The 25,436-nt window shown below is 41.9% G+C and overlaps 1 protein-coding gene across 2 annotated transcripts in view; it reads left to right on the forward strand.

Moving 5' to 3' along the window:
* Positions 1 to 14,659: 14,659 nt before the first annotated feature.
* ZDHHC4 (zinc finger DHHC-type palmitoyltransferase 4) overlaps positions 14,660 to 25,436 on the forward strand; it is a 40,169-nt gene continuing 29,392 nt past the window's right edge. Inside the window, exon 1 of one of the 2 annotated variants that reach the window (XM_036738021.1) lies at positions 14,660 to 14,983. The gene's annotated coding sequence lies outside the window, so the exon portion shown is untranslated. The remainder of the gene's footprint in view (positions 14,984 to 25,436) is intronic. The other variant, XM_036738019.1, reaches the window with a different exon arrangement.

The raw sequence follows: 25,436 nt of genomic DNA on the forward strand, positions 1-25,436 counted from the left end.
AAAATAAGGATTTCTATATACATTGTGAAATAGAAGGTACTGTGTGTGAAACTGTGAATGTGTTATATAGTTTACTTTTACTTTTAAGTATATAACAAATTTAATGTGCAACTTTCAAAGCTATCCTGCTTGTCTTAGGGAGCTGCCTGGAGCTCTGGGAGACTATGTGATACTCCCAAGGTCACAGAGCCAGTACTTTTTGGAGACCAGATTTGGACTCAGGTCTTTCTGGTTTTGAAGTCTGCTCTTTATCTACTATGCTATGTGGTCTTTCAAAAATTCAAAGGACAAATCTTTAGACAAAAGTAAATCTTAGTTCCCTAGCCACACCCAACCTGGGTACTACTACATTTTGGTTCCTTTCTTCTCTACCCATGACAGAAACCTGGGGCACAGCATGAAAAGTGGTCAATCCTAATCACTGGAACAGATCTCAGAACACCTGAGTTACTGAACCTAGTTTCATGGATTGAATCCCCATGTTGGCCTGCTACTCTCGATCTATTTTCCAGCCATCACACAGAATAATATTTATAGCCCCAACCAGGTGTCTTGAAAATGTGAGCCATTTGCCACAAGGAGAACATGGATCAGTATAAATCCATGTGACTAAATGAAAAAAAAAAAAACCAATCCTCCAAAATATCTACCTTATTGACTCAGTTACATCCCAAAAACACAGTACTAGGAACAATCAGTGAAAATTGCTGAAATATACTTAGCTTCAATCTAAAGAAAAATGTCCTCAAGACAAAAATTTAAAAATGGAATTTGCTAGTTCAAGATGAAGTGGGACCCTCATTACCAGAGATCTTTTTTTAAAATTTTTATTTATTTATTATTTTTTCTTTCTTTTTTTAATATATTTAGTTTTCAGCATTGATTTTCACAAGAGTTTGAATTACAAATTTTCTCCCCATTTCTACCCTCACCCCCACTCCAAGATGGTGTATATTCTGGTTGCCCTGTTCCCCAGTCAGCCCTCCCTTGTCACCCCACTCCCCTCCCATCCCCTTTTCCCTTTCTTTCCTGCAGGGCAAGATAAATTTTTATGCCCCATTGCCTGTGTATCTTATTTTCTAGTTGTATGCAAAAACTTTTTTTTTTGTTTTTGAACATCTGTTTTTAAAACTTTGAGTTCCAAATTCTCTCCCCTCTTCCCTTCCCACCCACCTTCCCTAAGAAGTCAAGCAATTCAACATAGGCCACATGAGTATCATTATATATAACCCTTCCACAATACTCATGTTGTGAAAGACTCACTATATTTTGCTCCTTCCTAACCTATCCCCCTTTATTTTCTCCCTTGATCCTGTCCCCTTTTGAAAGTGTTTGTTTTTGATTACCTCCACCCCCATCTGCCCTCCTTTCTATCTTCCCCCCTTTTTTTATCTTCTTCTTCCTCCTTTTTTCTTGTGGGGTAAGTTACCCAAGTGAGTATGTATGGTATTCCCTCCTCAGGTCAAATCTGATGAAAGCAAGATTCACTCATTCCCCCTCACCTGACTTCTCTTCCCTTCCTACAGAACTGCTTTTTCTTGCCACTTTTATACGAGATAATTTACCCCATTCTATCTCTCCCTATCTCCCTCTCTCAATATATTTCTCTTATCCCTTAATTTTATTTTATTTCTTTTAGATATGTTCCCTTCATCTATAACTCACTCTGTGCCCGCTCTCTCTCTCTCTCTCTCTCTCTCTCTCTATACACATATATATACATACATACTCACATATACATATATATACATAAACATATATATACATGAATATTCCCTTCAGCTACCCTAATACTGAGGTCTCATGAATCACACACATCATCTTCCCATGTAGGAATGTAAACAAAACAGTTCAACTTTAGTAAGTCCCTTGCAATTTCTGTTTCTTGATTACCTTTTCATTCTTCTCTTGATTCTTGTGTTTGAAAGTCAAATTTTCTATTCAGCTCTGGTCTTTTCACCGAGAAAGCTTGAAAGTCCTCTATTTTATTGAAAATCCATATTTTGCCTTGGAGCATGATACTCAGTTTTGCTGGGTAGGTGATTCTTGGTTTTAATCCTAGCTCCATTGACCTCCGGAATATCATATTCCAAGCCCTTCGATCTCTTAATGTAGAAGCTGCCAGATCTTGGGTTATTCTGATTGGGTTTCCACAATATTCAAATTGTTTCTTTCTTGCTGCTTGAAGTAGTTTCTCCTTGATCTGGGAGCTCTGGAATTTGGCGACAATATTCCTAGGAGATTTCTTTTTGGGATCTATTTGAGGAGGCGATCAGTGAATTCTTTCAATTTCTATTTTGCCCTGTGGTTCTAGAATATCAGGGCAGTTCTCCTTGATAATTTCTTGAAAGATGATATCTAGGCTCTTTTTTTGATCATGGCTTTCAGGTAGTTCAACAATTTTTAAATTCTCTCTCCTGGATCTATTTTCCAGGTCAGAGGTTTTTCCAATGAGATATTTCACATTGTCTTCCATTTTTTCATTCCTTTGGTTCTGTTTTATAATATCTTGATGTCTCATCAAGAAACTAGCTTCCACTTACTCCAATCTAATTTTTAAAGTAGTATTTTCTTCAGTGGTCTTTTGGACCTCCTTTTCCATTTGGCTAATTCTGCCTTTCAAGGCATTCTTCTCCTCATTGCCTTTTTGGAGCTCTTTTCCATTTGAGTTAGTCTATTTTTTAAGGTGTTGTTTTCTTCAGTGTATTTTTCAGTATTTTTTTGGGTCTCCTTTAGCAAGTCATTGACTTGTTTTTCATGGTTTTCTTGCATCCTTCTCATTTCTCTTCCCAAGTTTTCCTCTACTTCTCTAACTTTCTTTTCCAAATCCTTTTTGAGCTCTTCCATGGCCTGAGACCAGTTCATGTTTTTCTTGGAGGCTTTTGTTGTAGGCTCTTTGACTTTGTTGACTTCTTCTGGCTGTATGTTTTGGTCTTCTTTGTCACCAAAGTAAGACTCCAAAGTCTGAGACTGAATCTGGGTGCCTTTTCGCTGCCTGGCCACATTCCCAACCAACTAACGTTGACCCTTGAGTTTTTCAGCGGGGTATGACTGCTTGTAGACTAAAGAGTTCTATGTTCCATGCTTGGGGGGTTGCGCCAGCTCTGCCACACCAGCACTCCTCCTTCCCCAAGAACCCCCAACCTGGACTGGACTTAGATCTTCAGCAGGCTCCATTACCAGAGATCTTTAAGAAATTGTATGACTATTTGTCAGTGTCTCCATAAGAACATTTGTCAATGACCTTATGGAAAGGATTCTTATTATGGATTGGACTATATGGCTTCCAAGGTCCCTTCCAAATCTGAGAGTCTGTGTGAACCAAGCACCTGAACATGTGAGAGGCAAGCATGATGCAGTGGGAAAAGCAATGAATCTGGAGTGAGAGGGGTTCAAGGCAAATCTTAGCTTTGTCATTTACTACCTATGTGTTCTCAGATAAGTTACAGTAATTCCTCTGGGCCTCAGTTTCTTCAACTGTAAAAAATGAAGAGGTTACCACTAAAATCTCTTCTACTGTGATTCCATGAACCCATGATTCTATGTGCAAAAAAGACTGGTATGAAAAGCTAAGCTGCTGCTTGGAAGGGACCGAAGTAGGGAGAATTTAATTAGCAGCAACTTGGATATATATATATATATATATATATATATATATATGTGTGTGTGTGTGTGTGTGTGTGTGTGTATGTATATATATATGTATATATATGTGTGTATATATATATATATGTATGTGTATATATATATATATATATATATGGGATCAAATACCTCCTTTTCTTCATGAAGAGACACTTTAGTGGCTTAAAGAGCAAAGACAGGCAAAGGGTGCACAATGGAGGGAGAAGGGAGAGAGGTTACAAAAAGAGAAAAACATTCAGTTCAGAAGAATATTTGTAGATCCAATTTTCCACAAAGGAGAAGGGGTGAGCTCAGATTAGCTAGATAGAAGAAAAAACAGAATCTTTGAGAAGTCATTAAAAAAAAAAGAATCATGGACCAAGAATAAACTGAGTTGATGAGTTGGACAGATGTATCTATAAGGGAAAAATCAGTTAAAAGATGCCTACAGAGCTGAAATGTATAGAAAGGCAGCATGGTGTCCTTGAAAGAACTAGTTCTAGTCTTGTATGACCTTAGGCAAGTTACTTAGCTTAGTTATTGGGACTTTCATTTTTCTCCTCTATAAAATGAAGGTGAAATGATTCATAAAATTCACCTTTTTCAATTCTGACATTCTGAATTGGTTTCTACAAGTGCTGTAAAAACTGGCCTAGTCTATCTTATCTCATTGTGTATGGTGAAATAAATGGGAACAAGCAACATTACTGGGAGAGATAGTAGAGGCTGGAAGGGCTTGTCATGCTGTGCTCCATGGAGTCACAAAGAATCAGATGTGATTGAACAAACAACCAGATGAAGTAACCATTGTTCCTCACAGACCTAAGAGTACGTTGCTAAAGTGTAAAGTGGTGAGCTGCTACATTCCTGAGTCTCAGATGATATTCACAACACAAAGCCCATGGGGAGTTAACTGGGGACAGAGAACTAGCAGCCAACTGTTACTGTAACACTACAAATTGATAAAAGAGAGGATGAGTGGTTAGCAAAGCAGCCATAAAATGCAAGTAAATTTTGCATTAAATATCAATTCACCACAGCTCATTACCCATGTCCCGCAAGGTAAGGCTGGATTTTTATTCTTGCAGGCCTGGGACATAAGTAATATCGGATGTTCTTTGGGCTTTTCTCTCTTTAAATAGTAAAAATTTTGTGAAGTGAAAATACCAAAACTCAACAATAAGGAAACCCTCTGAATAGGAATCACTTGACCTTGAGGGTGGAGCACAGATGGAGGGGAAAGTATGGCATTAGTAAAGACCCGGGATTGGGTCCTGTGTCACTTGCTACCAAGTGGTCATTTAAGCTCTCTGGGTTTGTTATCTACTGGGTGAGACAGAGATAATAATGCTTGCCTTGTTGGCTTCACTGGGATGCTGTGAGGACCAAATGAAATAACATGCGTGAAAACTTTGAAGAAATCTATTTGGTACAAAATATAATCCTGTGTCAGAAGCTCCCTTTTGACATGAAAGGCCTAGTTATACTTTGGGGACCCCTCACTTCTCTGGTCCTTCGACCCTAGCCTGATGAAACTTCCAATCTTTGACAATTCCCTAATGCTAGCACCTTAGCGAGCACTTGTGAGCATGCAGGCTCACAAACATCAAACCAGAATGAACTTCAGACCCAGAAAGGACTGAAGCATACACCTAAGGATTGTCAGATGGGTTCCCCTTCCTCCTTTTGGTGGGTCCTCTTCCAGGATCCCTAGAGGCCTGAACAGTTTCTGTGACTCACAGTACAATTCCAGTGAGGGCTGTGATAGGAACAGGGTTCCCCCCATTTCCAAACAACAGAGATTAATTTTCCCTGCAAGGTGACAAAGTTGTGCTTAGGACTTAATTGGCCCCTGCCTCATCTGACATGGCTTTCTAGTCCTCTAAGGGAATAAAAAGTCCCACTCACATGAAGTTGGGCATCACTCTAACCTTGTCTATGTCTGAAGACCACAAGAGTGACTATATCCTGCCCTGCTGATCAGATGAGTTTCCGTACTGAGATCAGAGGCTGTTGCCCATGCTTTCCCTCTGATGAGGGTACAGTCTCTGGGAACCCCCTGAACCCTTGAACTCTCCTTGAATCTTCCCACTCGACCTGGCCTTGGCCTGAGGCTATAACCATTAAGCCCAAATGCCTACCTTGCCCAGTCCTCTATTGTCCAGCTGTTTCCCACCCTTAATCTTGTCTTCCCAACGACCTCCCACCCTTAATCCTGTTTCCCATCCTTAATCCTGATTAAAATATCTATACCCTAGCTCCACTACCCCAGCCCTTTATGGGTTGTCATTTCCATATAGCCTTCAGCTATTTCCCCCACCCGGGAGTCTGACCTCATCCCAGTCCCTTCAAGCTCCTCCTTAGACTCCTCCGTAAGTCCCTCCCTAGACCCCTCCTCTGGTCACCCCAGACCACCCCCCCTCAATCCCTCCCACAACCTTTGTGTATATAATCTCCATCTTGCCTCCATGAAGGTGGTCAGATCCAATCTAGCTCCGACTGATCTGGCCCTTTTTCCTTACAGGCGCCACAAGGGGTGGGATCTCTCGGGGCAGGCTTATTTGGCTAACTCTTAATAAACTTTATCTTTTCCCTTGGCTGAGAAAGCTTGAGGCGAATTCTTTCGGCAGGACCTGGCCTGTCGGTACTTTGGGGTGTTGAGCACCTCTCACCCCAAACCCTCATCACCTTCTCACTTCTGACTTCATATCACCTCTTAAAAGTCTTTCCTGATCCCTTCTTGTAAGTGTACTTTCTCCCAAACCCCCAAATTACTTTGAATTTACTTTGTATATGTCTTCTATTTCATAAGAGGCAGCACCTAGTACCAAATGGATAACTGGCTTGGGAGATAACATTCTACTTCGGATGCCTACTGCTTGCAGGACCCCGAGCAAATCTCTTGACCCCTCAATGTTCTAGGCAACTCTCTAAGATTGTAAATTGCAGAGAGGGCACTGCACTGGCTTACATTGCTAGAGGGAGTTTCTTCATCTGGGAGTTCTCTATACCAATGAAATCACAGGGGTAGTCTCTGTCCTGATGTTTTGTATTTGCTTAGTGTCTGGTTGAGGGGTGGGGAACCTGCAGCCTCAAGGCCTAGTGTGGTCTTCTAGGTCCTTGGGTGCTGCCATTTAACTGAGTCCAAGTTTTACAGAACAAATCCTTTTATTAAGGGGACTTGTTCTGTGCCATTTTGATTCAGTCAAAGGGCCGTACTTGAGGACCTAGAAGGGCACATGAGGCCTTGAGGCCAATGGTTCCCCATCCCTGACATGGGTTGTTTCCTGGTAGAATGTAAGCTCTATAAGGGCAGGAGCTGTTTAGTTTTTTTCTTTGTGCCTCTAGTGTTTTGTACAGATTTGGCATTTATTAAATGCTTAAGCGATGTGACCTAAATGTCAAGGCTGATTTGTGATACCATTTCATCCCTGATTTTACAGCTACAGTCAAGGCAGAATAAAACCCTAAGACTCGGGGCCTAGAAACAGCACTTAATTTAGGGGCATCTACGTGGCACAGCAGATAGAGTGCTGGGTCTCATCTTCTTCAGTTCAAATCTGGCCTCAGACACTTAGTAGCGGTGTGACCCTGTGTAAAGTCCATGGGCCATCAATAGGCCTCATGGGGAGCCCATTAAAGGAAGCCTGCTTGCTCGTATAGGAAGGCTAGCACACCTTTTGTTAATTTCCCATTAGGCCCTGAGCATAAGGAGCACATATTGTGAAAGGTGACCTTTTGCCTGGTGGCTCGCTTATGAGAGAGATGCTGTGATTCCCTGGTCGAGACCCTGAGCCGCGTTATGTTCAGAGCTCCCTGACTCTCTCCATTCTGTCCTCATCAACACTTTGGATGTTAAGTGCCGTCACTAAGGTGACAATAAACGCGGGCATTTACGTGGGTCTTTAGGACTTTACATGATGTTACGGGTCGTGTGTGCATTAGGATCTCCACTTTTTTGACGAGGAAACTGTAATACAAGGAAAATTAGGAACCCCTGAGTAACCCCTAGCTACTGACAAGCCCCCCAGAAAGAATGGATTCAGATATCTTTGGTATTTAGCAAACCCCTGGGACTCCATGGCTCCTTCCTGAAATGTCAATAGATAGGACCATCCCACTGAGAGATAACCTGGCAGATCCTGTCTAGCAGATATCCCTGAGACTCCTTGGTTCCTTCCTGGAATGTCAATAGATAGGACCATCCCACTGAGAGATAACTTGATAGACCCTTCCTGGGAGATATCCCTGGGACTCTGTGACTCCACCAAGGAATGTAAATGAGATTATCCCACTAGTACGATAACCTGACTGAATCTTTTGATCAGCCAGGACCTTTGTTCCTCTTCCCCCCTACTCTGTACCCCCATATCCTATATAAGCCAAGCCATCACCCCAACACATTTGCCATTGATTTGTGGTGCCGTACCCCGATGGCCGCCGGCTAATAAATTCTCCACTTAAAACTTATACTCTGTGGTGTGTCTCGCTCGCTTCTGGTACAACATTTTGGAGGCCCCAGCGAGATGCGGGCGGTATTTCGTGTTACCGCCCTGGAGACACACACAGAATTCCGGACCTCAGCAGGGAGTCTCTGCCCCCGATCCACCTTCTCTCACTTCAGAGGGCCGGCTCCTGGGGATTTCTTTTCCCAGGACTCTGATGTGGAGTAATGGTCTCGGAGAATGGACTCTTTGCTGACCTGTCCCTTTTCGGCCTACGGAGAATTCTGGTTTTGTAGACCTCTAGAGGTAAGGTTTTCTGGTTTGGTTTCTGGTTTGGGGCTAGCCATTTGGGTCTCTGATACCATGCTAAACCCTGACGAGGCTGTGGTACAGAGCTAGGAAGCTGGGACGCCACCCTTCCTATTGGGGTGTGGGAAGATTGGGGTGTTTTCCTTGAAGAGGGAACCTGGTTTATTTTCTTTCCTCTGAGGGGACCTGCTTAGCCCCAGTTAACTCATGCCATTGGTTATATGTTTTGTGTTGGGTGTGGGAAGATTGGGGTGTTTTCCTTGAAGAGGAAACCTGGTTTATTTTCTTTCCTCTGAGGGGACCTGCTTAGCCCCAATTAACTCATGCTGTTGGTCTCTGTTTTGTATTGGAGGTGTGAGAGAGATTGGGGGTCGTATCTTTGAGGAGGAAATCTTTCCTCTGAGGGGGCCTGCTTAGCCTTCAGTTCGATCCACACCGTGAACTTTGTTGTGTTTTGAGTTCGTCTCTGTTAGCGTGTCTGTGTCAATTGTGAAATGTCTATGTTTTGTTAAAAAAATCTGAAACTTAGGCAGCCAGAGATATCAGGCTGCCACTAGGGAAACAGACTCCCTTCCTTGTGGCTCCCGTTTGGCCAGCGTGGAACTACGGGAATGGGTTAAAATTTGGCAAATTCTGGGTTTTAAATTGTTAAAAAGTTTGGAAATTGGTTAGTTGAATTTGGGAAGAAAGAACTCCTGAAATTGTAAATCCATTCCAGGAGCTCACTCTTGCTGGAAACATCTCCTCCCAATGAATGCCTTCTGGCTAAAACCTCAGTTATAGTCTTCAGCGGGACTCTCGCATTTGTCTTAGTCCCGGATTCCCTTAGATTCAAGTACAAAAGAGGTTTTTGGGAGTGAGCAAGGGGTGAAGTTTACCTGAATTACAATCATTGAGATCTTTTCACTAGGGCTGCAGTAAAAGTTAGAGCAGTTAAATCAAACTCCTCTTCTCCCGGATCAGATTAGTAGAGAATGCAGGAGAACTGTAGGGAAAAACTTAAATCGCCCTCCCCACCGGGCGAAAGGAGGAAAGGGACTGAAATTCACAGACTGACAGTCAGTCCTGTGCCCCTGGGTACCTTTGTAGCCCGTCCTTGTGGTAAAGTTTAAAAGGTAAATTTGTGAAAGAGAGAAATAGAAAACCTGTATAAGTAATTTAGGGGGTTGTAGAATAGCAGCTTGAGATTACCTGTCTAGTCAGGAGTCCATGTGCTCCTCTTGGCTGCCATGTGCTGCTCCTGGCCTCACCCTTCCCCCACCCTCCACATTGAAAGGTTATCAGAGCTGAAGCTAAAGGAAACTTGTAAAGAAACAGGGCTGGTTAGTTAGTGCTTGGGAGGGTAGGCTCCTTGCCCTCAAGGGGCTGCCAGGCCCCACCTAGGGAGAAGCCCTTTAGAAAACTAAAAGGGATTTTTTCCTGCTCTTATCTTCCTTGGGAGTCCGAAAAAATCCTTTTAGGCATTTTTGTAAGATGAAGCTTGGAACAAAATTAAGTTTCTCTTTCTTTCATAAGTTCATTCATGGCCAGGCAAAAGTTCCTATACCTGGGCCAGAGGTAGTGGTGCTGAAGAATATACAGCTAAATAAAGTGTATTTGGGATGTTAATGTATTAGTATATGTGATACACGTATTTATATATTAATACATTAATATATAATACCAAAAGTAATAAGCTGAATAATTTCTATATGTGGAAATCTGGAAATGCAATAGATGTCATCTGAAAATTATTGTTTCTGTATTTCTAAACTTGCATTGTGTTCCCAAAAATTCTCTTAGATTGTGAAATTTGAGAAGACCATTGTGTGGTAAGAAATGATATTATAGCAATTTTAATCTGATTTTGATATACGTGAATTGGGTTTTTAAAGGGATGTGATAAAATTTGGAACTGTTATATGTGGTTATAACAAGTAAATAATTAATAATACTAATATTTAACCATGAGAACAGACTTTTTGTGTGAAAAAGTTTTCTATTATGAGAATATATCTGGTGATTTAAAGTTATGGTTTCAAATAATGATATGAAAGATTCTCCGTGCAAGGAGATTTAGAAATGTGATCACCTAAATTGATAAAAGGGTTGTTTCAAGTTTTAAAATGCATAGTTATGTTTAGGGCACTGGTACATTTCTAAATTGTGTAATTTGACAAACAGATGTATCAGCAATATTGAAAAATGTGGTAATCTTTTACAATGCAGAGAGTATTGGGCCTTAGAAATTAAAATGTTACCACTAGTGGTTATGAATCAGATTTGATTTGCTTATCCAACTCAGTTATGATCACTAGATTGGTAATTAATTGGAATGTGTTTCAAGTTTTAAGTACATGATAATTGCTTGCGGTGCACTTATTTCTAAGTTAGTTATTAGATACAAATTGGTTAACATCGCATTACCTGTGCTGTTAGAGAATAATTTCTCTTATAATCTGGATGTTGTTAGATTAAGAATTGTAGTTAATTAAGAAATTGAGGTTATTAACTGAAACAAGAACTTTTGAAACCATCTAGTCATGAATTCTTATCAATCTTGTGTGAGTTTTCTGTGTAGAGGAATTATTATGGAAAAAAGCCTCTTTAAGTCCTGGTAAACCTTATTATTGTGATAAGGCTAATTAATTATGTAATTTATAGAAATTAAGTGTCCTCCCATTATAACACTTTTTGATTAAGGAACTTTGTAATGTCTAGGAATTCTGTGCAATATTTGAGAGTGAGGACATTTGGCACCAACTTAGTTAATGAATACCACCATTTAAGGGTTAATTTGCTTTAAGGAAAAAGGAGATGTCTATCATTTTAAAACCTTCTAAATAATTGTGTTCAGGAAAGTTTAGTGAGCATGGCTTTTAACATCTGGATAAAAAAAAAATCCTTATTAGAATTATTAGAATTGATGCTTATCTATAGAAGGGCCCATTCAATGTCTTATTCAAGTTTTTTTGAGTAAGGAGGTTCCAAACGACAGTCTGAATTCCTTACTCCTCCCCGCCCTTAGTTTAGATAAGGAGAAAAGAATTTCACCTTAGCCCACCTGTCAGAAGGGAAAGAAAGGAGAGGGGCAGCAATGAGAGGACGGTAGGGGCCTAGAAGCCTCCAACCTGGCTTCTTTTAAGAAAACTGATAAGATTAGACTAAGACTTGAGATGGGTTTGGCCTAGTAGTTTAATTAGTGAAGTCTGCCAACTGATGGAGAAGAACCCACCCTCAGGGGGAGACGAGATGGCAGATCTTTTTAATAAGTATTCCCTTTATTTTTAGAATGAGTTATCACGAAAAACAAATCCCCTTTTTTGTGTCTTTGTGGTTTAAGAAGCTGGAATGGGATTCCAGTATACACAGTTATGACAATGAAAGTACTAACTTATGAGTTGTTTTGTCTTATGGTTGAAATATAAAGAAGACTTAGTACTAGGTTTGAAAGATTTGGAAAGGTGAATTAAGGTTGAGGGAAAATAGGAAAGGCAGATAAGAAAGTTTGGGGACAAATGGGAGTTAGCTAAGCCTCTCCTGTCCCGAGAATGATAGTTTCAGATGGTCAAAGTAAGTTGGAGATGAGTGTGAGGAAGTATTTAGAAGATGGAAAAGTTATGTAGCTTGATTTGATAATTATTAGCTCAATAAAATTTGGGCAGTCTTATTTGAAGGATATTTATTTGCTATTTAAGATTTTATGGGACTACAATTTAATATTGTCTTAAGCTCTGATTACAGGACTAGGTCACATGAAGCCAGTAATGGCACGGCAGGCATTACAAGCTGAGAATTTTTTAGGTGGGTCTGCCTGGGAGCAGTCGTGAAGACGACCTTGGACACAGCCTAGGTAGGATCTTCCTGACTTTATTTCCCAACTCTGCTATTTCCTTTCTGAAAAGGAAAGTCCCCACCTGGTTACACCTAAGCCCTGCTTTCAGCACCTGGTGACTATAAGATTGGCTATCAGATATGACTCGTGCCTGGAATCAAACAGAGCTAAGGAAGTAAGTTTTTTCCTTCTGTTAAGATATTTGACATAGTCCCTTGTTTCTTTCATAGCAAATTTAAATTATCAAGAAGTTTTGTAAGCACTATGCTAAATCTGTTAGGTAATAGATAGATGAATATTGAAATATCTCTGAGTTATTATAATAGGATATAGGTATGAATAGCTTACAATTTTAACTTAGGTTCATGACCAAGTAAAACATTGAAATAATATAGGGATAACATCCTCCGAAAGGGGAAAATGATTAGGCAAAGCAAATAAGGCAAAGATGTAATGTGATCAATGTCTAATAAAAGGAAGGGATAGCGAATTTTGAAAAAGGCAATAGGGATTAGATTGATTCCCCTAAGAATTATGTACAGATGTGTATGATTGGCTCTAAAAAATTTATCAATTCTGGAAATTTGAGCTGTTAAGTCTTTTTTGGTAATAAGATCTTAAATCTGGATGCTAATACAAGAAAATTGTATAAGATAGTGGTACAGGTGAAAATATATTCCCTTTGTAAAGTATCTGTAAGTTATAGTAAGTTAAAATTGTCTGAGAATTTCTAGATCTGAACCAGAGAAGCAGAACTCTCTTTTACTATCAAGGGACCAGATAACTACAATCAGGCATCTGGGATTTTAAAATACTGCTTTAAATGAACATTGTGAGGAGTGGACATCTGGGCCTAGAAGACCTCGCCCTGCGGTTCCAAGAGCCTGAGAGGAACAGCACCAGATGCGGACGGCTTTCTCACGGGATCCGGAACCAGAACCTGAGCAAAGACCTGCTTTTTTTTCCCTTCTGCGTCCTTGTGTTCCCAAGACTGTTTTTCCTGAACTTTTATTATGTTCCCTCTGCTTACTTACAATTAGTTTACAATTTCTGCCCATCCCTGGGGATGTCCAAATACAGAAAAGGGAAAACCTGACTCCACCTAGATAGGGATTTTAAAACTTCACCCTGTGGAAAATAGAGGGTTTTTTTTCCATACCTTTAATTGGTCTTTAGGCGAAACTTTCAGTTTGCCTTTGACCAAAAAGGGGGAAATGTGGGATGTTTTATACCATTTTTAAAAATTTCTGGAGTGCAGTACCTGGGGAGGCTCCTTGGACTCTCCTTGAGTCTTCCAACTAGGTCTGGCCTTCCCCTGGGGCCAACGACCTAGCGTTCCTTTTATTGTCACCCCTGCTTAGCGTTTTGGTTGGCCTCCTAATTTTATTGCTATGCCCCATCAGGTCGTTCCTTTTTTTCAAGGATTTGAAATTCCCATGAAGAAAAAAAGTGGGGAATGTAATACAAGGAAAATTAGGAACCCCTGAGTAACCCCTAGCTACTGACAAGCCCCCCAGAAAGAATGGATTCAGATATCTTTGGTATTTAGCAAACCCCTGGGACTCCATGGCTCCTTCCTGAAATGTCAATAGATAGGACCATCCCACTGAGAGATAACCTGGCAGATCCTGTCTAGCAGATATCCCTGAGACTCCTTGGTTCCTTCCTGGAATGTCAATAGATAGGACCATCCCACTGAGAGATAACTTGATAGACCCTTCCTGGGAGATATCCCTGGGACTCTGTGACTCCACCAAGGAATGTAAATGAGATTATCCCACTAGTACGATAACCTGACTGAATCTTTTGATCAGCCAGGACCTTTGTTCCTCTTCCCCCCTACTCTGTACCCCCATATCCTATATAAGCCAAGCCATCACCCCAACACATTTGCCATTGATTTGTGGTGCCGTACCCCGATGGCCGCCGGCTAATAAATTCTCCACTTAAAACTTATACTCTGTGGTGTGTCTCGCTCGCTTCTGGTACAACAAAACTGCGGCTCAGTGAAACCACCTGGTCCTCCAGATTTCCAAAAGAGGCTTGAGAGGCTCAGGAGGAAATCAGGTCAACGCCAAGCACTGCACTCGGCGGTCTCTAGACTGCCTCGTGATGCTCCTCTACGGAGCCTTTCGACCATCGATTGGCTTTCCCTGAAGCGGTAGCACGGTTTTCAGTCGGAGGACCCCGGGCCGACCCGGAAGTGCCTGTGAAGGTCCGGCTCAGAGGGGCCCTTCCTCGGGCCCGTGCGCGCTCCACGTAAGACCCGTCCCTACCTGATTCCCTCCTCTGCCGGCGTGCGCCCCACGTCCGTCTCTACCGCCCGGGAATGCTCCATATCTACCCCTCCTCCCCCGCTACGTTCCGGTGCTCTCGAGGAAGAAGGCGCTGACCTGCCCACGCATGTGCAGTGAGTGTACTGAGGTCACGCGCTACGTTAGCTCTCCTCCCGTCGCTTTCCTAGCTCGCGCGGGAGCCCCGGGCTAGCCGCGTATTGGTCGGCGAGCTGTTGGCGCATGCTCCGTAACTGAACGTTGCCCTCCCTCCTCGCCCACCCCGCCCCCATAACCGCCCGCGCGCTCGATGTCTGCCGAGTGCGCCGGAGTGATGACCGCCGGCCCGCTGTACCTCAGTCACCCGGCGCGTCTGCCCCTGGGGCGGCCCCGTAACCGCCCTCGTCTAGCCCGCTCAAGGCCTCCCCCCAGACCCCGACGGAGCCGTGACTGAGCCCCGCTTATCTTCTGACGTAACTCAGTTCCGCCAACTTTCCCCAGCGCCTTCTCCGAGCCAGGTACTGTGTGCGCCAGCCTGGGCCCGGGGGTGCCGAGAGGGAGTCGGAGACGGACGGAGACGGACGGCCGGGGCCTTCGAGCCCGGTGGACCACGGAAGGGCCTCTTCCCGAGCCGAGGAACTAGCCCGGGGCCCCGAGCGCGGAGGGAGGGAGAGAGGCCGAGCAGAGAGGAGACCAGATGGGGGTCGAGGCTGCAGCTGATCCTCCAGGGAGGCCCTTCAACCTCGGCGGGGGGAGGGGAGAGGGGCAGTGAAAGCCACCCGTGCCGGGCCTCGGGCGCTGGCGGAGCAAAGGCGCCAGGATGGGAGCGGGCTCGGGGAGAAGCCCAGGACAGCTTTGAAAGCTGCTTGCGTACAGAGAGGGGACGGACTGAGCGCAACGGGACGCATCTTCGGAGATTGGCTTTGGTTCCCTGCGCTGTATTTGTTACAAAGGTTTTCTTTTTCTTTTTCCTCCGGGGGTGGGGGAAGGAGTTGTGCGGGAGAGAAAATAAATGCTTGATAGTTGGAAAAAAAATTAATAAAAAGCAAGCTGTGTCCGTAGTAAAGATCTGCAGTTCTGCGTGCAGCCCTTTTCCTGTTTATACCGTGTGTACAGAAATGCCCCTTTTATTTGGTGTTTAAGTTAAGAATAGACATTCTTTGGACAGAAAAAACAGTGCGAGCAGCGGGATGAGAACAGAATAGGAGGATTGGCTTTTTAAATTCAAGGGAAAAGCGCATCATGAGCCAAGGCCAGAAAGTTAAGTTAGAGTTAGGCTGTTGAGTGTCTAGTGGAAAGCAGTGGCAAGCCTCTGATGCCTTAGACTAGACTACAGGGTCATGGCACCAGGACAGTAGGTTGACAGTATGGATTTGTCAGGAAAGAAAAGCCTCGTACGCAGATATCAGTGTGAAGAATACATCGGAGAGGGCGTGGAGTGGATGCGGGAATTAGAGTTAGGAGGCTATTACAGTAACCCAGGTAAAAATAAATCAGGGTTGGAGCCAGAAGCCTCTCCAGGCTAAGTGGTCCTAACTGCCCTCAGAGGACATTCAGCTATTCCTGCCTGCTCTTAGGAAGGCCCATACTGGCAGGGCCCTACAAACCCCTACAGGGAGTCTGATTTTATACCCTTAGAGGGTCTAGAAATGACACCCGAGACTCCCGCTATGGAAAGCATTACTATTTTTGCTTTCTTAATGGTTCCCAAGAGTTGATCTCTTTTCCTTTTTCTGTGAACTTTCAAATTGAACTATCCAAAAGCAGCCTCTGTAGGTTTTGGGGCACTTGAGGCTAAAGAAGAACCCTAGACAGCAAGTCAGAAATGACAGGAGAATACACACAGTGCCATTTTTGTAGTCTGCTAATTGAAAATAAGTATTTGCTGCATGTTATTAGAGACCCTCTGGGGTCCATTTCAATAGAATCCTCATGTTTTCCTTGAATGAGCTACTTTCCTAGGTAAAAATCAGTTACTCATCTCCTTAAGAGTTAATTACCAGTGTGAGTCTCGCCTTGCAAAAGGCCTTGGAAAACAAATGCAGTGCTAAATGCTGCCTCTGTACCTAGGGAGCTGGTAATGGTGGTTTTGTTTTGGTTTTTGCAGATACTGACAAAAGAGGCCTTTGCTGAAGCTGTTGATTGGGCCTTGCAGGGAGACACTTGAACTTCCTGAGACTTAGTTCTGTGATTTATAAAACAGATATATGAAATGCTTGCTTACCTCTTTAGTAGGGCTGTTGGGAGCATTGAATGAGAAAATATATTTTGAAGTGTTTGGCAAACCTGAAAGTGCTATATGCTTGCCAACTTTTTTGTGGCAGAATAGTGTAGTGGAAAGAATCACAGTAGAAAATCACAATTTTAAGCTCTTGATCCTATAAAACTCAGCATCCCCGCCCCCCCCCCCCAAAAAAAACAACTGGCCCCAAGAGTAAAAAAAATAGGGATAGGACCTTTGATATCATCGGTGTCAAGAACTAGAAAGGGAAAAAACCCTTCTGCCAAGGCAGGCCGGCATCTCTGCAACTTTAAGTTTGAGAGAGTTGTTGAGGGCACCAAGAGATCAAGTGACTAACCTAGGGTTACACAGCCAGTGTTTATCAGAGGTAGAACTTGACCACGTCCTGACTTCCAGGCCACCATTCTATCCTATATGATAGCCACATTGACTCTCAAAATTAATCACATGTCAATCAAGAAACATTTATGAAGTGCCCACTATGTTAAGGGTATTCCCTTATTCTAAGGGAATAAGCTAAGCTCTGGGGATACAAAAAGGCAAAAGTCAGTCCCTGCCACCAAGGAGTTTACAATCTAATGGAGGAGACAACGTGCAACTACATATGGACAAAGCAAGCTATGTACAGGATAAATAGGAAATAACAGAGGCTAGGCACTAGAATTAAGAGGGTTTGGGAAAAGCCTTATGTAAAAATGGAACTTCAGTTGGGATTTAAAGGAAGCTAGGGAAGTCAGTAGGCAAAGTTGAGGAGGGAGAGTATTCTGGGCATGGGGAGCAGCTAGAGAAAATTCTCGTGCTGCAGAGACTGAGTCTAGTGGATCAGAGTGTACTGCATGGGACAAGGCATAAGAAGACAGGAAAGATAGGAGGGGGCCAGGTTATGACTGTCTTTGAATGACAGAGCATTTTGTATTTGATATTGGAGGTGACGGGGAGCCACTGGAGTTTATTGAGTAGGGGTGTGACAAGATTGGACCTGTGTTTTAGGAGAATCACTTAAGTGGTGGATTGGAGGATGGATTGGCATGGAGAGAGACTTGAGGCCCACCAGCAATGTATTGCAATAATCCAAGAGTGAGGCAATGAGTGTCTTCACTGCAGTGTTGGCAGTGTCAGAGGAGAGAAGGGGGAGAATTCAAGAGATGTTGCAAAGGTGAAATCAACAGGCCTTGGCCACAGATTGGATATGGGGGAGTCCAGCATGACTCCTAGGTTATGAGCTTGAGGAATTGGGAGAATAGTGTTGTTCTGTACAGTAATATGGGAGGTGGGAGTGTGGGAATGGAGGGTTTAGGGAGAAAGGTAATGAATTCTGCTTTGGACTTGTTGAGTATAAGATGTCTACAGGACATCCAGTTCAAGATGCCTGAAAGACAGTTGTAAGATTCAAGACTAGAGATCAGCAGAGAGTATGGGGCAGGATAGATTTGAGAATTAAAGATGGTAATTGAATCCTTGGGAGCTAATGATAGATTACCAAGTGAAGTATAGAGGGAAAAGAGAAGAGAGCCCAGGACAGAAATTCTTGCAGACAGTATTTCAGCATCTCAAACCAGATTCCATATTTCATGCTGATTGATGACAGCAAATTTGAAACCCAGAAAATGAAGTACAAAAATCTCAGTTCAGACAGTGGTAGGATTTTTTTTCCTGGAGCTTTTGTCTGTTGTCTTTGGAATATAGTGTTAATGTGACTTAAAAACTGAAAAAGTCACTTTGAAAACTACAATTGAATATGGTTATGATAGAGTACCTGTGAAAGTAAAAGCTCTTGTTAGACAAATTATAAATATTGAATGATGACTGTGCTGTATGGAAATCATAAATGTCAAAACATAGCCTACACCTATTTTCTGCCTTTTATTCTTATAATGGTACAAAGGCTTTCTTTTAAGGAATAACTTATAACAGAACAAATCAGTAAATCCTTAGAAATGCCACATATTAGGTAATAGATGAAACCTCCAACATATAATGGCTTTATGTGTAACTGGGGTGAGTTAGAGTTGTTTCTGTTGAAATATTATAAATAGTGTTTCGGTCTCCAGACTAACTTTTCAAAAACCTATTAGAAAATAAAGAAAAGTAGGGAAATAACAGAACTCAATAAAGTTGGTTTTAGACATTATCTTGCATACTTGTCCTTGCATTATTTATATTTTTATATCTTTTTGATTTCCGCAGCTCTTTAAGAAGTCACTCCTGGATGGGAAACCAATGATTTATACCTCTTTGTATTTCAAATGCCTACCATAGTGCTGCATACATAGTAGGAAGTTACCTGAAGTAGATTTAACTGAACTATGAGTAGTAAAAGACAGAAAAGATGGGAAAAGGAGTCTTAGTCGCAAGGCTCGTACAGCCTGGCATATGGGCATCTCACTATCTTGGTTGTTTTCTTTTGAATATTCTGTAGTGTCCTTCCCAAAATGTGGCACCCAGAACTAGATATACTGTTGCATTTGTGGTCTGACCCAGTGCAAAGCTCCTTCCTTGTGTTTGCCTCTTTTGTTCTTTGATACATCATATGTGCTTATCATGTTCTGTCTACTTGCCCTTAATATTTCTTCCAGTTTGTACTGCTAACCCAACTACAGGTTACAGGCATCCTGTGAGATTTGAGAGGGTTAGAGACACAGGACCCCAGCAAATGTGAAAAACTGTGAATAACTCTTGGCCCCACCCCAAACTTATTTTTTAATAATTCTGATCATATTTAACATACAAGCAAAATAACACATTGCTCCTTTAAAAAGGTTGCTGTTTTCTACGCACAAGAGATTAGTGTCTTGCACACTGTGTCTTCACAGCCACAGTTTGCTGCAGTAACTACTTCATGGATTTCCTTCTATGAAAAGCACAAGATAAAACTATCATTGCAGGAGAAAATCATATGACTGAGTCTGGATGGCTGAGAGACAACAGAAGGCATTCCCAAAAAAGTGTGTAGCCCATAGTTCCTTAGCACACTGAAACTCTAAACAAAATTTAACTGTAATTTATGTATGTATACTTTTAGTAGTAAATGATAAAATAGTTGAATAATTTATAGCATTTATGCATTTATGACTTACTAAATTTTTCTAAAGTATTCTTTATATATGCACATCATCTGTAATTTTCTGCAGTATGTTGCAAATCTCCAAAAATTCCCATTTAATTATTGATGACCAGCCTGTGAATAACCAAAACTGCAAATGTGAAATCCTGGAGTGTTGAGGGATGACTGTACTTTATTAGCCTCTAAACACTTGGCCTCCAGTCTCTTACCTTCTTGCTTGCTGTTTTCCGTTAAGGCTAGCCTGCTTACGAGGCTGCACTTTGTCCATGTTGTCTCTCACGTGTGAAATCGTCTACCTGTCTTCCTTACATTATGTGCTATATCATTTCTATATTTCAAACTCCAACTAAAGTATAGGATATTTTTCATCCGCAAAACAATTGGCCACATCCAATCTGAGCACTACATTTTTCTTCTCTTTTCTACTTATGATAGAAACTTGGGCCACAGTATTGAAAATGGTCAATCCTAATCACCAAAACATAACTCAGAGCATTGAGTTACTGAGCTTAGTTTCATGGGTGGTATCCTCATGCTGACCTGCTGCTTTTGATCTGCTTCCCCAGTCAACACACAGTAAAATTTAGAGCCCCATCTAGGTATCTTCAAAATGTGAGCCAGTTTGTCACAGAGAATATGGATCAGCACAAATCGATGTGACACAGTGGAAAAACAAAATATCTGCCTTATTGAGTCAATTACAGAGATTATTGTGGAGAATATTCTTATGAGTTGTACTACATGGCTTCCAGGGTCCCTTCCAAATCTTAGGTTCTGTGTGAACCAAGCACTTGAACATAAGAGAGACCAGCATGATTCAGTGGAAAGAGGGCTGGATCTGGAGTCAGAGGGCCTTAATGCAAAGCTAGGCTATATCTGACACATAGTGAACGCTTAATAAATGCTTATTGATTGATCAGCATTTTTAATAATCTGTAATGTTTCCCACTTCCAAATATTCACTTTCTTTAAGTGGAGTGTACCTGAATCACCTAATCATTTCTACTAGTCCTGGGTCTACCTAATGAGCTTTCTTATTTCATTTTATTTAATGCCTGTTTTGCTTAATATCCATTTCCAACTTCTGAATTGCCTAGCTTATGTGTTGGTGAGCAAAATGGGCTCTTAGCACTTAGTTCAACCAAGTACCCTTGTTTCCTTTGAGTAATTTCAAATTTCAGTTTCAAATTGTCCAAAGTTCTTTTGGGGTCTGTTCTCCCCATTATGTTCCAGTCCCCGGTTCCAAGTCCTGAGGGTTTGCTGGGCAATAAAGTCAACAGGGTGGGGTCCCTGGGGGTCCAAGGTACTTCTCCCACCCCAACAAAAACAAATCCATGCCTCCTTCCTGGGTCCCAAGCAGCCCAAGCAGAAGGGACCAAAAAGGCAGACTCAGTGCCTTGCTGCAAAGTTTCCATCTTGCCCCAGGGCTGAACTCCAAGCTCCTGGGTTCCAACTCCCGCTGGCCTCAGCTGACTTCTGCTGGAATGTAGGTGATTCTCCACCATTTCAATCCTCTCACCAAAGTCAGCTCCAAGGCAGCTCAGTGCTTTCAGCTTTCCAAAGTTCCCATGCAGGTAGTCTTCTGCTCTGTCTGAATCAATATTCCAGCAGCCCCTGTCTGCTTCTTTCTCCTCACCAAGTCCCTCCTGCCAAACCTGCAGCACTGTCCTCCTGGGCCAGGTTTATCAGCTTAAGCCCTTGGAAGAAGGGATTATCTCCTGGGGTGGGCCCCTGGGAAACCACTCCCAGCACTTCCACTGGCCTGTTTTCCTTCAGGCCTTTGTTGCTCCTGAGGCTCCACAGAACCATAGCCACCCCAAGTACAAAGAGCAATACAAAAACTGGGAAACATTCAACCCAGTACCCCAGAATGCCATGCTTTCCTATTAAAGGCAGATCCTGCCAATTATGCCATTTGTTTCAACAATCCGGCTAGCAGCTGTTGTGGGTGTGAAAGACCAACACAAGCCCAACAACAAGAATCCTACCAGCATGCTGCAAAAGCACAGGTTCTTTTGATCTGCTTTAGTAAGGAAAGCAACGTTAAGGGGTTGACAAGCTTACTTTAATTCAGCATACAAATATTATTCACTTAGTTCAGGGGAAAAGACCAGCACACTGAACTTCAGAGCAAAATACAAACAAAGTACAAACATTGACAGACAGACCTTGTCTGATTCAAATCCCAGTACATAGTTACCAGAGTTTAACAAAGTCTCAGCATCCGGGTTACAAGCTGGAGGGCTCCTAGCTACAGCTGCCCGGAGTCTCCACCTCAGCACCACCACGATTGAGAGTCCTGCACAAATGGCCCTATCTTCTCTTCTTGTAGAATTTCAGATGTCATCAAACATCATCAGAATGATCAGAACTTAGGCTCCTACGATTGGCTCTTGAGTTAGCACCTCCCCTTAGGACCCTGGGAGGTTCACGCCCACATTGGCTTAGTACCTAGTAGGGGTTTGGGCCTGGGGCTTAGCACCTAGCAAGACTCAATGAAATACACTGAATTACTCAAAGGAGACAAAAGCCAAACTATTCAAGGGCACTTGGTTGAACTAAGTGCTAAGTGCCCATTTTGCTTACCAACACAGCTTAAAAAATAAATACAGCTACAAATGAAGAACACATTTTGATTATGCTTTTGCAAGTTGAAGTTACAGGGCTGTCCCCAAGCAGAATCTTCATGTAAGTTTGTTTTATGACCTCCTAGATTTCCTTTTACCACCCTCTCTACTTTGAGGCATTCCCTTATATTTTTTTCACCATACCAAAACTTATTTTTGAAAGAATGTCTGATAGAACATTTTCCTTGTATGATCTTTGATAAGGTTGACAAGAAAATATATATGTATATGTATATATATAATTATTATTTCTTTTTTATAGATAAAGCTTCAGAGATGTAAAGCAACTTGCTAATAAGTATCTAATAAGTATCAAAACTGGGATCTTAACCAAGGTTAAGATTATATCTTATATCTCTGTCTTTATGTCTACATGTTATCTATATATTATACTTCAAGTACAGCATTCCTCCCACTGTATTAGTTTGCTTTGGTCATGTATTCCTTGTGAATGTTTAATTAAATCAACTGGCATTTATTGGGCTCCTAGTTAATAAAAATTGAACACCGTGCTAGGTGCTATTTAGAATACAAGGAGGTTTAAGGTCATAGTACCCACTGCCAAGGAACTTACTAGTAAAAGAGACCAAACATGACAACAAATGCTTCAGTAGATCAGAGAAGGGACAGGTTGCTGAGTTGGTCCAGGAAGAAGTCAGAAAGATGTGATTTGACCTGGTTCTTGAAGAATGCTTAGGAGTGCAGAGGAAGGGCATTTCTGGCAGCAGGTATAGAATGAAGCACTAGCCTGTTGGTGAGAATTCTCATGACTCATTTAGAGACTAGATTGGCTGACAGAATTTGTGGGTAGATAGTATAAAAAATACCTTTAGTACTTTAAAGGCCTACAAAGAGCTTTCCTTATGACAAGATTTTATTTATATATTAAAAGAAATTTCTGAAATATAGGTGATATTTTATGATACTAGTTTAAAGTTTTAAAAGTTCTTTACATGCCATATCTCACTTGATTCAACAGCCTTCTGGGGATAAGCACTACAGTACCACTCTAATTTGCCTATTGAGGGACTTGAGATTCAGAGTAAGTGTCAAATGGGATTCAAGTGTAGGTTTCTTATGTTTCAGGATTTCTCTAGCATAGCACTTTTTCTGCTATATCATGGTACTGTTATAACATATGACAAAACTTTTTTTCCCTGAATTCGTATCATGCAGTTGACCACCCACCATACCTCCTAATATGAGTTGTAGATGTTTATGGCAGATTTTCCATTCCTTATTATATACTCTTCTTCCTCATGTTGTCCTTCCTTTAGCTTTTCATTCTCCATGTATTTGTTTTGTTGTTTTTCTCTTACGGTACCTTGTCTTTTTTCATGTAAATACCTGTTCAGTAATCCCACACTAGTCATTAACTTCTGGGGGATAGGAGAGGCTTTCTGTTTCACAGCTCTTAGCTATTTATAATCTTGTAGCATGTATGTGAGAAGCAGTGTTATGTAGTAGATAGATAATTGACTTTGGAGTCAGAGTTCAAGTTCTGTGTGACCACAAGCAAGTCACTTTGTCTTTGCCTCTTAATGGTCCTGACGGCTTTATAAGACTGAAAGTCATAGCTAACCTTTGCCAGTGCAAGGAATTTCTCCACAAGAATGAAATCAAAGGTATGGACCAAAAAAAAAGTATGTAATTCAAACTCAGTTTGGGTTGCAGATTAAGTTGAGGTAAATAAACATTCAATTCAGAATTTAGTAGTAAAATCTTTTCCTATCTTTGGAGGAAGCCACAATTATTTAGAGATCTGTAATCTATGAGTGTCATTAGAACAAAATTGGCCATTTTTAGCTTCTGGTCCATTTTGGCAGGGTAAAGGGCTACATAGAGATCCCTCTACTACTGGACTTACCCTTACCCAGGGATTTATACAATTTTTGTGACTTATGGTACTACCTTGGCTGGGTCCTCAGCAAGAGGAAAGCATTTTCACCAAACTCATAGAATCAGAGGAGTTCCTTTTCCCCTCATGAGTGCCACCATTTTCCTGCCTAAATATACCTAGGACTTAAAATACTACCCTGGGTGGGGCTTAGCAAGGGGGAAGGATTCTAGGTTCTCTTGGAACCTAGTAGTTATATCTTAATACTCTGACACTTGATCTTTTACTGGGAGATCCCTTGTTTACAAATTAAAGAATTTCAGAGTAGGAATGGACCTCAGTGGCTCTAGTCTTGACTTATACTATTAATTCAGTAAACTTAATTATGCCTACCATGTGCCAGGCAATGTGCTTAGCACTGGGGATACAAAAAGAGGCAAAAGACAGTAGCCCCAAAGAGTTCACAATCTGATCAATATCACCTGAAAAAGAATCCCTTCTACAGCATATCTGAGGAATGATTGTCCAGTCTTTGAAGATCATCAGTGAGGGGGAGCCTTCTTTTTCCTGAATCAGTCCATTTCATTTTGGGATAGCTATAATTATTAGAAATTTTGTCCTCAGATGATGTAAAAGTGTCAATTTGTGTCTGAAACTTCTACCCTTGTGCCAAGCAGAAAAAAATGAACTCCCTTTTTCATGTGACAGCCCTTAGAGTATTGAAGATAGCTATTGTGGCTCTCCAAAGTCTTCTCCATGCTCAGCATCTCAGTACCTTCAACCAGTCTTAATGGCATGAGCTTAGAAGCTCCTTGCCACTTTGGTTACCCTTGTTTGGATATTCTCCAGCTTATCGATGTCCGTAGCATGTAGCACCTACAACTAATTATGATACTCCAAATGTAATCTTACCAGGGCAGAATCCAGTGGGTCTACAGCTTCCTCATTCTTGGGTGTACCCAGATAGTCGTCTTGACTTCTCTCTTCTATCAGACTGGGCCTGCCAGAGACCTGCCCCTCTCTCCTCCCCTTACCTAGGGAGAATGAATCAGCTCACCTTTGGCACTTTGGTTGGAGCCTGAGCTATGATGGTTGCTGGGTGAGTGAAAATTGACCTCAACCCACTGTATCCATCTGGCACATCCCTGCCTGCCATCCACAAGAGCAGCAGGGCCTACTCAGTGAGAACATCTTGCCACCT

The sequence above is a fragment of the Trichosurus vulpecula genome, chromosome 9 (genome assembly GCF_011100635.1).
Source record: "Trichosurus vulpecula isolate mTriVul1 chromosome 9, mTriVul1.pri, whole genome shotgun sequence".
Classification (NCBI taxonomy): domain Eukaryota; kingdom Metazoa; phylum Chordata; class Mammalia; order Diprotodontia; family Phalangeridae; genus Trichosurus; species Trichosurus vulpecula.